The following is a 10,250-nucleotide window of genomic DNA, read 5'->3' on the forward strand; positions in this document are numbered from 1 at the left end:
AAAAAAAAAAAAAAAAAATGATAGCAATAGGAAGCCCAAGAACTTGAGGATAGAAGCAATGTTGAGTTTGTGGTAAAATTGAGGGGGAAAGAAACAGAAATGAACTTGTACCAAAAATAGACCCAAGACCACCTCAATCAGATAAAGGACAAAGATAATGTGGTCCTATTACAAGTTGCAAAATGTACTTACAGGCATGGTACAGCAGCACTGTGAGGTTTCAACTTTTCAGATATGTGATCTGAATTTATATGTGACTCAAAAGGCCTCGATTTCATCCACTATTTCAAAATATCTTAGATGGTTGAAGTAAAATGACTGACAAGGTTCCTCCTAATGATAGGTTGATCATTAGGTTAATCCTGGATTGAGTGGTCTGCATGTACATCTTGTACATAGGAGTATATCCTATGATAAGTCATACTTAGGCATCTTTCCTCCAGCAAAGGAGGAAGACATCTTAAGTCTTAGTTTCTCTCCTTTGTTCTCCCATAGCACCTAGTTCCTTCTCTTATGATTTTATTCACTTTATATATTTTATGGCCCTTTACTTTCTCCCATACTGGACTACAGGTTTCTTGAAACCAAGGACTGCTTCTTATTCACTATAAGATTCTCAGTGTTCTGCACATTGCCAACATCACTAAGTGCCTAGTGATAAGTGAATGGTATGGATTGATAGATGGACCAGTGGATGGACCTGGGGTAAATCAATCTATAAATGGTTAAAGCAGTGAGTGTTTGTTTACCTTAAGAAGCCTGAGATAATCAACATAAAGGTAACTAACAGCAGTGGAGTTGGCTGCTTTTTGTCAACTTAGATGTCATTCAATTCTGCATCTAACTGGAATTTGTATTCCAAAGTATAAAAGAAAATTTAGTCTGTACTGAAGTGGAAAGTGAGTGGAATTATGATTACTGCTTTATTCCAATTGTCTCCAGAACCCAGGCTCCCTTTACCCCATAACTACAACTCTGCTATGGTCTACATGCTTATGTGTGCTATGGGTAGAAACAGCTACAAACCAATTTGTTAATTGGCTTTGGCTACTTCTCAATTTCCTCCTTCTGAACTAGTCACAGGTAAGTTGGTTTGAGCTCCTCTGCTCCTCCTTGTGCAACACTTCATATCATGTGTTATAGATTGAATTGTGTTCTCCAAAAAGATATGTTGAAGTTCTAACCCCTATACTTGACTTTGTTTGCAAACAGGTTCTTTCTTTGAAGATGTTATTAGTTTTTATTTCTGCAGCAATTTAGTAGGTTTTCAGATTGGGAGTGTAAGGCCTCCTACTTTGTTCTTCTTTGATAGTGCTTTCCTTATTCATGGCCTCCTTCCTTTCCGTATAAAATTGGTGATTAATTTTTTCCGTCTGTTTAAAGAATAGTGCCTAAGGCATTTGACTGTTAACCAGAAGGCTGGTGGTTCAAACCAATCAACCTCTCCCCAGAAGGAAGGTTGGGCAATCTACTTCTGTAGTGATACTGCCTCGGAAACCCAAGGAGGAGTCACTATGAGTCAGATACGACTGGACGACATTGCATTGCATTGTTTTTTTTATATCTGTAGATCAGTTTGGATAGTATTGACATTTTCATGATGTCAATTCTTCCCATCCATGAGCTTGGTATATTCTTCCATTTATATAGATCTCTTGGGAGCTCTGGTAGCATAATGGCTAAGGCACTTGACTGCTAAACAGAAGGCTGGTGGTTCAAACCCACCAGCCACTCCTCGGAAGGAAGATGGGGCAATCTACTTCCGTAGTGATACTGCCTGGGAAACCCAAGGAGGGGTCGCTATGAGTCGGGTCCGACTGGATGGCACATAACAACAACAACATGATATCTTGTAGTAGTGTTTTGTAGTTTTCTTTTGCATTCATCTTTTGTGCTCTGGTTAGATTTATTCCTAAGTTTTCATCCTTTGGGTGGTTATTGTAAATGGTGGTGTTTTCCTGATTTCCTTTTCAGAGGTCTTTCTGTTAGTATAACTCACTGCAGTTGAGTCGGATCCGGCTCATAGCAACCGCTTCTTAGGTTTCTGAGATGGCATCTCTATGGAAGTAGATTGCCCAGTCTTCCTTCCCAGGAGTGGCTGGTGGGTTTGAACCACCAGCCTTCTCATTAGCAGTCAAATGCCTTAGGCACTATGCCACCAGAGCTGCTAACAATGAATGTTGTTGTTGTTGTTGTTATGTGCCGTCGAGTCAGCCCTGACTCATAGCGACCCCTCCTTGGGTTTCCGAGGCAGTATCACTACGGAAGTAGGATTGCCCAACCTTCCTTCCGAGGAGTGGCTGGTGGGTTTGAAACGCCAGCCTTCTGGTTAGCAGTCAAGTGCCTTAGGCACTCTGCTAGGGTTGGTGATAAAGGGTATCCTTGTCTGGTTTCAGTTTGGATGGAAATTTTTTCAGCCTGTCTACATTGAAAGCAATGCTGGCCTTTGTTTTTGTGTATATACCCTTTAGTATGTTGAAGAATTTCCCTTCTATTCCTTTTTTTCTTATCATTTGTATCAGGAATGGGTGTTGGATTTTGCCAAATGTCTTTTCTGCCTCGACTGATATGATCATGTGATTCTTTCCCTTTGTTTTATTTAAAAGGTGGATTACATTGATTGTTTTTCTAATGTTGAACCATCTTTACCGGTATGAATCCTACTTGGTCATGATGTATTTTTTAATATGTTGTTGGATTCCATTGGTTATGATTTTGTGAGAAGTTTTATTTTCATGAGGGCTACTGGTCTGTAATTTTCATTTTCAGTGATGTCTTTGCCTGATTTTGGTATAAGGGTTATACTTGCCTCACAGAATGAGCTTGGTAGTATTCCATCCTTTTCTCTGTCCTGGAATAGTTTGAGCAGTTTTGGTGTTTGCTCTTCTTTGTTTGTTTGGTAGAATTTGCCAGTGATTCCATCTGGGCCAGGATTTTTTTGTTGGCAGTTTTTTTGTGACCTGGTTAATTTCTTCTTTTGTGATGAGTCTGTTCAAATTTTCTACCTTAGATTATGTTAATTTGGGCAAGTAATGTGTTTCTAGAAGTTTGTCTATTCCTTATAGGTTTTAAATTGTTAAACTACAGTTCTTCATAGTATTCTGTTATTACCCTTTTTATTTCAGTTGGTTCTGTTGTAATGTTGCCCATTGAGTTCTTATTCATGTTATTTGCATCATCCTTCTTTTCCTTTGCTAAATTTGCCAGTGATTTGTCAATTTTATTAATCCTTTCAAAGAACCAACTTCTAGTATTGTTGATACTTTCCATCATTTTTCTGTTTTCTGTTTCATTTACTTCTGCACTTATGTTTATTATTTCCTTTCTTCTGGTGACTGTAGGGGTTTTTTGTTGTTCTTTTTCTAATTGTCAGAGATTTTGGGTTAAGGTGTTGATTTTGGTTTTTCATTTCTGATATGTGCATTTGTTGCTATAAATTATCCTCTGAGCACTGCTTTTGCTGTGTCCCAAACATTTTATTATGTTGTATTTTCATTCTCATTTGATTTGAGGACATTTTTCTTTCATTTTTAAAAATTGCTTCTATTACCCAGTAGTCTTTAAGCAAGGTATTATTCAGTTTCCATGTATTTAATTTTGTTCCTTGCTCTTTCTGTTGTTGATTTCTAATTTAATAGCATTGTGATCTCAGAAGATGTTTTGTAGTATTTTGATGTTTTTATATTTACTGAGGCATCCTCTGTGGCCTGACATATGGTCTGCTCTGTAGAATGTTTCATGTGTGCTAAAAAGAATGCATATTGTGCTATTGTTGGGTGGAGTGTTCTTTATACATCTATGAGATCAAGTTGGTTGATTATGTTGTTTAAATCTTCTGTGTCTTTGTTGAGTTTCTTTCTAGTTGTTCTGTCCTTCCTCGAAAGGGGTGTTTTAAAGCCTCCTTCTGTTATTGTGGAATTGTTTATTTCTCTTTTCAAATCTATTAAAGTTTATTTTATGTATTTTGGAGCTCTTTCATTGGGTGCATAGATATTTATTATGGTTATATCTTCTTGTTGGGGTGACTCTTTAATCATTATTTAATGATTTTGTCTCTTATGCTGGTTTTTGCATTAAAGACTATTTTATCAGAAATTAATATTGCCACTCCTGCTTTTTTTTTAAATCAAGCCATTTGCTTGATATGTTTTTTTCCATCCTTTGATATTTAGCTTATTCTTGTCTTTATGTCCAAGGTGTGTCTCTTGTAGAAAGCATATTAATGCATCATGTTTTCTTATCCATTCTCCTGCTCTGTCTCTTGACTGTTGTATTTAATCTTTTACCATTCAGTGTAATTATCAGTAGGTATGAATTTACTGCTGTCATTTTGCTAGGGGTTTTTGTTTGTTTGTTTAATTTTTTGTGATGCTAATAGTTTCTATGTTTCAGACATTTTTCTGGTCTGAGTTCATTTTGTTTGCAGATTTTCTTCTCATTTCCTTCATTGCTGCACTATCTTTAGTGCACTTCTGAATCTTGATGGTTTTCTTCTTCTTTTTTTTATTTTGTTGGGAAAGTTTATTTTCTTTAAGGTTATTTGCAATTTATCATGTTACCAAGTTTCAAACAGTCAGTTTTGTCTTACTATTGTCCTGACTCCCTCTCTATTTGAAATTTCTGGAACTACACCATTTATTCCATCTTTTTGCTTTGTAGTTGTCATCAATTACAACTACATGTCTCTGGTTCTCTATTTTCAGTCTTGTAGTTAGTTTTATCTTATTTTTGATACTTCTACATCTGGGTTGATTTCTGGGTGATGTTGTCATTTGTCTTAATCTCTGATTGCTGTTTCTCATTGTTGTTTCTCTGAAGGACTCTACCATTTCTTGTAATGTTGGTCTGCTTTTTACAAATTCCTTTAAATTCTGTTTATCTGGATATGTCCTAATTTTGCCATCATATTTGAGAGAAAATACTGCTAGGTATATAATTTCTAATTCTTGCTTGGCCTTTTTCTTTTTTTTTCCTCTTGCTGGGTTGTATATATGTCATCCCATTGCCTTCTTGACTGCATGGCTTCTGCTGAGAAATCAGAGCTTACTCTTATTAGTTCTCTTTTCTAGATAACTTTTCACTTTTCCCATGCTGCTTTCAGGATTCTTTCTTGGTCTTTCATTTTGGAAAGTTTAATTATGATAAGTCTTGATAATTTTCTTTTGGGTATATCCTATTTGGGATTTGTTGAGCTGCTTGAATACATATCTTCTTATTTTCACGATGTTAGGGAAGTTTTCTTCCAATAAGTCTTCTACAGTTATCTCTGTGCTTTTTTGTCTCTTCTTCTTCTGGAATTCTGATCACATGTAAGTTATTTCTCTTGATGATGTCTCATTTAATTCCTACACTTACTTCACTATTTTTGTTCTTTTTTCTGATTTTTGACTAATAGATTAGTATTCAGAGATTTGTCCTCCATCTTGCTATTTCTAACTTCCATTGCTTTAATTCTATTCCTTTGCTTTTCTAATAAGTTATCCATTTCTGAAATTTTATTATTAATATTTTGGATTTCTATTTGCTGTTTTCATATGCCTTCTAATTTTCCATTTATTTTGTTAATTTGTTCTTGTATTGTTTTCCTGAGTTCTTCTAGAATTGTCTATTTTCCTTGACTTTGTCTGTGCTTTCCTTGATTTTCCTTAATCTGTTGAAGGATATGAAATATAATTCTTTTAATTCCTTATCAAGTAGTTCCTATACCATTTCTTCCTCCAGAATATTTTTTGGTCCTATAGTTTTGTCACTGATTGAGCCATCTTGTCTGTGTGTGTGTCTATGTGTGTGTGTGTGATTTGAAGTTATCTATAGTCTCCAAGGCATTGTTGTGTTATTGTATTTATTAGTTGATTGCATATTGGTTTGCTTCACCCTCATATTTTGTTTTCTTTTATTTTAAAATATCTGGAAAAGGAGTAGGTGTGCTACTCTGGTTACTAGTTTGGCAGCACGAGGGTGCAAATTATCTGTCTCTGAGTGGACTTGATAGCTGTTGGGAGTGTGGGTGGAAGTCTCTCATTGTTGGTTGTGTACAGCACCAGACATCAGGTTTGGCAGGTGTTGACCATCATCTGTGATCACTCAACTGATGCTGGAGTCCACAGTGGCATTCACCCAGTGGGTGGGGCAGCAAGTGGGGCAGGTATAACTGGGCAGGGTTACTGGCTCCTTATTGATGGGGGGAAGGAAAGAGGAGGAGAGGAAGAAAAACTAAAAGGAAAAAGGGCAACAGGAAAGAGTGAAGGCATAAAAATAAAGAAAAATAAGAAAGAATAACAAAAGATAGATAGATATAGATATATGGCACAGCACAGTAACATGGCATGTCCTACAGGTGTCTGAAGTGGCAATTGTGTGACACTTGATCCACCAGAGTGCAAATCAGTTCACCAGGTAATTAGAGAAATTGGTGGGAGAGGACCATGGGGGTAGAACATCAAGAAGGGGTGGCTTGACCAGCTGCCAGGACAGTGGGGATAGGAAGGTCACACCTCTGGTTGCAGGGATGTTGTGCAAGGTAAGGGGGAGATCCTACCTCTCTGCCCACTGTTAACCAGTGTGGATTCCAGTACAATCCTAGGCAAGTAGAGCCAGTTATCTGGTTCCTGCTTCAATTGGGACACTGCTTGCAATAATTCAAAATGGTCATGCTATGCCAGGTCACCTGGCAGTTCACTGCTCCTTATGCCTCTTGTTTGCTCTTTTCATTCAGCTTCTTCTTATTATCGGTATCTGATCTACTTCCATATCCTTTCCTGTGAAGCTCAGGATTCCAGGATCATCACCCATATCTGTTTCACTTGATTTCTTGAGTCTTTGTTGTAGAGGGTTTGGGTGGTATATATGGCTAGTCTATGATCTTGGATCTCCCTTCTGGGCCTTACATTTCTTTAGAACTCTTCCAATATTTGAAATCTGCAACCATGGTTAAGAACAAGTGGGCAAAGTATACATAAAGAGTTTGTCAATGTGAAAGTTCCTTGATTCTGGAGCCATTACTTTTTCTACTACTCTAGTTAAATTGTATAGACAACTACTAAAAAAAAGTTACAATATATATTCAAAATACAAGTATTACACATTAAACATGATGAAGCACAAAAAACAGAAACTTACACCATTTCTTCCTGGCTTTCCCTTTAATAGCCACAGGAGAACTTGGAGATGAATTTCCTTTCACTTATTCCAAAAATAATAATTTTAAAGAAAAAATATACATAGCATTGTCACTTTTATGCTTTCATTTTGCATCTTATTAGTTACCAGTTCCTATATCAAGTTTGGAAAATCTTTCATGATTTAATGTAGATGTTCCACTGTAATTACTCCAGGCAATAATAATAATAATAAAAGATGTACTATTATTCACACACACCATACTGTATTAATACCAAAGTAACATTTAAAATAAACACTATTTTTTTTACAGAGGGATAAAATTTCCAAGTTTCAAAATATTTCCTTTACATTTTCTCTTTTCCTTTCACCTCCTCTGAACATATAAGGTACTTTTAATAAATTTTCTCCTCCACCTACAACTTTTCAAAAATTCATTTTAATGCTCTTAAACTTTTAATTAAAAAAAGAAGGTATTTGATTTCAATATTTTTAATCACCTATCACTGAATGTTTTATTTTATCAGCTGTTCTGTTTAGAGAGTTTGGGGTGAAAACTGAAAAGGAAAATTAATATTAATATACAGCAGTGCTTCTTAAACAAGGATGACTCTGATCCCAAACGGACATTTGGCAATGTCTGGAAATATTTTTGGTTGTCACAACTGGGGAGAGGGATTCTATAGGCATCCAGTGGGTCAAGTTCAAGGATGTTGCTGAACATTCTACGATACACAGAGAGGACAATCCCTCACAACAGAGAATTATCTGGCCCAAAACAATATTGATGCTGAGGTTGAGAAACACTAATATAAAGTGTTTTTGTTGTTTTTTTTTAACTCTGCTCCACATGACTAGCTAAATTGTGGATTTTTAACCTCTGACCATGGAAAAGTCATCCAGATTGTTCTTTCCATTTAAAAATGTGAACTTTTTTTTTTTTTTCCTCCTCTCGTCAGAGTACTTTGTGCTCCGAAATGAATGGTTAAATGCAAAGTCTAGCCAATGAGTTTCTGCCTTACTTAAGAACAGGAGCCCTGGTGGTGCAAATTTAAAGCTCCACTGCTAACCAAAAAGTCAGCAGTTCAAACTCAACAGGCACTCAGTAGGAGAAAGGTGAGGCCATCTGCTCCTGAAAAGAGAAAAGCCTTGGGGAGCCTGTGAGGAAGCTCTACACTGTCCTAAAGGGTTACTATGAGTCAGAATTAGCTCAATGGCAATGGGTTTGGTTTCACTTGAGAACAGGAAGAGGACAAAGTTTGGCAACAAATCAGAAAAGAGACAGCCAGAAAAATGTATTTCAGCATATGTATGTGAATTCTGTGCCTGACATCTGCATAAACACAGAAAATTCTTTCAGGAAAGCCAGCCCTTTCTTGGGATATTAGAACTTGCCAATATTAATTAATTGGCATAATTACAAATTGGCATGGGAATATATGCATTGTACTGTTAAAAGTCTGTCACTAACAAAGGATGGCTGATTATAAATTGCTCAATTTTTGCCCAGAAAACACACTGTTAATTCCCAAGGCTCGAATACTCTGGTTCTTAAGATGGTTTTGGGTTGGTATGCATGTTCCTGGAGTTGAGTTCTCTTTCACCACAGTTACACAAGATTCAGTGCTACTTGAAAAATACTGCTAATAATAATAAAGACTGTCTTTGAAATAAGACTTGGAATGGGATGAAACACACCCAATTACACTTTTCCTTTGGCCAGAATTTTGCTTTATGTTTATTTGGTAAAGTGTTCTTCTCTCTCAGCTCTACCTGGTCATTTCACAAAACTCAATTGGCACACCTGGGGAGAAAACTAGAGTGTACATGTTCCAGCTAAAAGCCAAAGCAAAGATAAGACACATCAAGGGGACCAAACAAACCACAACATATCTTTGGGCTGTGTCTGGCCCACAGACCACTAGCAAACTGATGGGAGAAATAAACTCAAATCTCTTTCAGTTCAAAATTGGTGGTTCTCGATAGATAAATGGATAAATTAATGATGTATACATTCAATAAATATTGTTCAAACATAAAAGGAAATGAAATTATGATGCATGCTTATGAAATTGATGAACCCTGAAAACATTATATTGACTGAAATAAGTCAGACACAAAAAGATAAATATTGTATGGTCCTGCTTTTATGAAATATCTCAGCTATGCAAATTCATGGAAACAGAAGGCAAATTAGCATTTACAGGGGTATGGTGGGAAGGGGAGGAATGAGGAGTTATTGTTTAATAGGTACAGTGTTTCTGTTTGGGAAGATGAAAAAGTTTTGGAAATAGTGATGGCTGTACAGAACAATTAATGTAATTTATCCCACTGAATTGTATACTTAAAAATGGTTAAAGTGGCAAATTTAAAAAAAAATCAATGGTTTAAATTTTAGTAAGAAAACTTTCTTCTCGTCATTGCCAGAAATAGTTTGGTTTTGTTTGTTTTTTGAATGCAACCTTCATTGCGTCATTTCCCTGCTCAAAAATCCATAGTGGGTTACCAAGTCCAAGCTTCTAAACATGGCAGAGCTCTAAAACATTACCCAAGTCTCCCTTTCCACCTGATTTCCCAGTATTCTCTGGCATTACTTCTAGCTTTCAGTTCTATACGGTTACTTCATATTGCCTAAATGTGGTTTGTATTCCCAGGTCCCTGTACCTTTGCCCAGTCATTATCTCAAAACAGATACCTCTCTCCTGCCCTGCCTTGGCCAAAGCCACTCATCCTCCATTCTCAAATATCATCTCTTTTTCAAGTCCTTCCTAATTCCTCCAGGGAGGAGATATCTATTCATAACACTTGAGTACAGCCCCAGGCAGAGTCTGCCTAATATAGTGAAATGGATGAAAATTCAGGCCTGAGAGTTAGCACTGCCATTCATGAGTGCTTAAGCTTTCAATAATTTATTTAACTTGTTAAAATTCAGCTTCCTCATGTCTGTAATGAGAATGTTACCCAGGTGTCAGCTGGCCCCTTGACCACAGGAGCTCCACATCAACTAGTTCACAGCATTCAGAACTTAAACAACTCATTTCTTCAAGAAAGCCACACCATGCATTTTGTATGTGTGTACTTTTTACTGAATACCTGTTTTACTTGAAAAGATATATATTTCCAAATACATA

The sequence above is a fragment of the Orycteropus afer genome, unplaced genomic scaffold (genome assembly GCF_000298275.1).
Source record: "Orycteropus afer afer isolate SDZICR_OR568_19922 unplaced genomic scaffold, OryAfe1.0 scaffold00180, whole genome shotgun sequence".
Taxonomy (NCBI): domain Eukaryota; kingdom Metazoa; phylum Chordata; class Mammalia; order Tubulidentata; family Orycteropodidae; genus Orycteropus; species Orycteropus afer.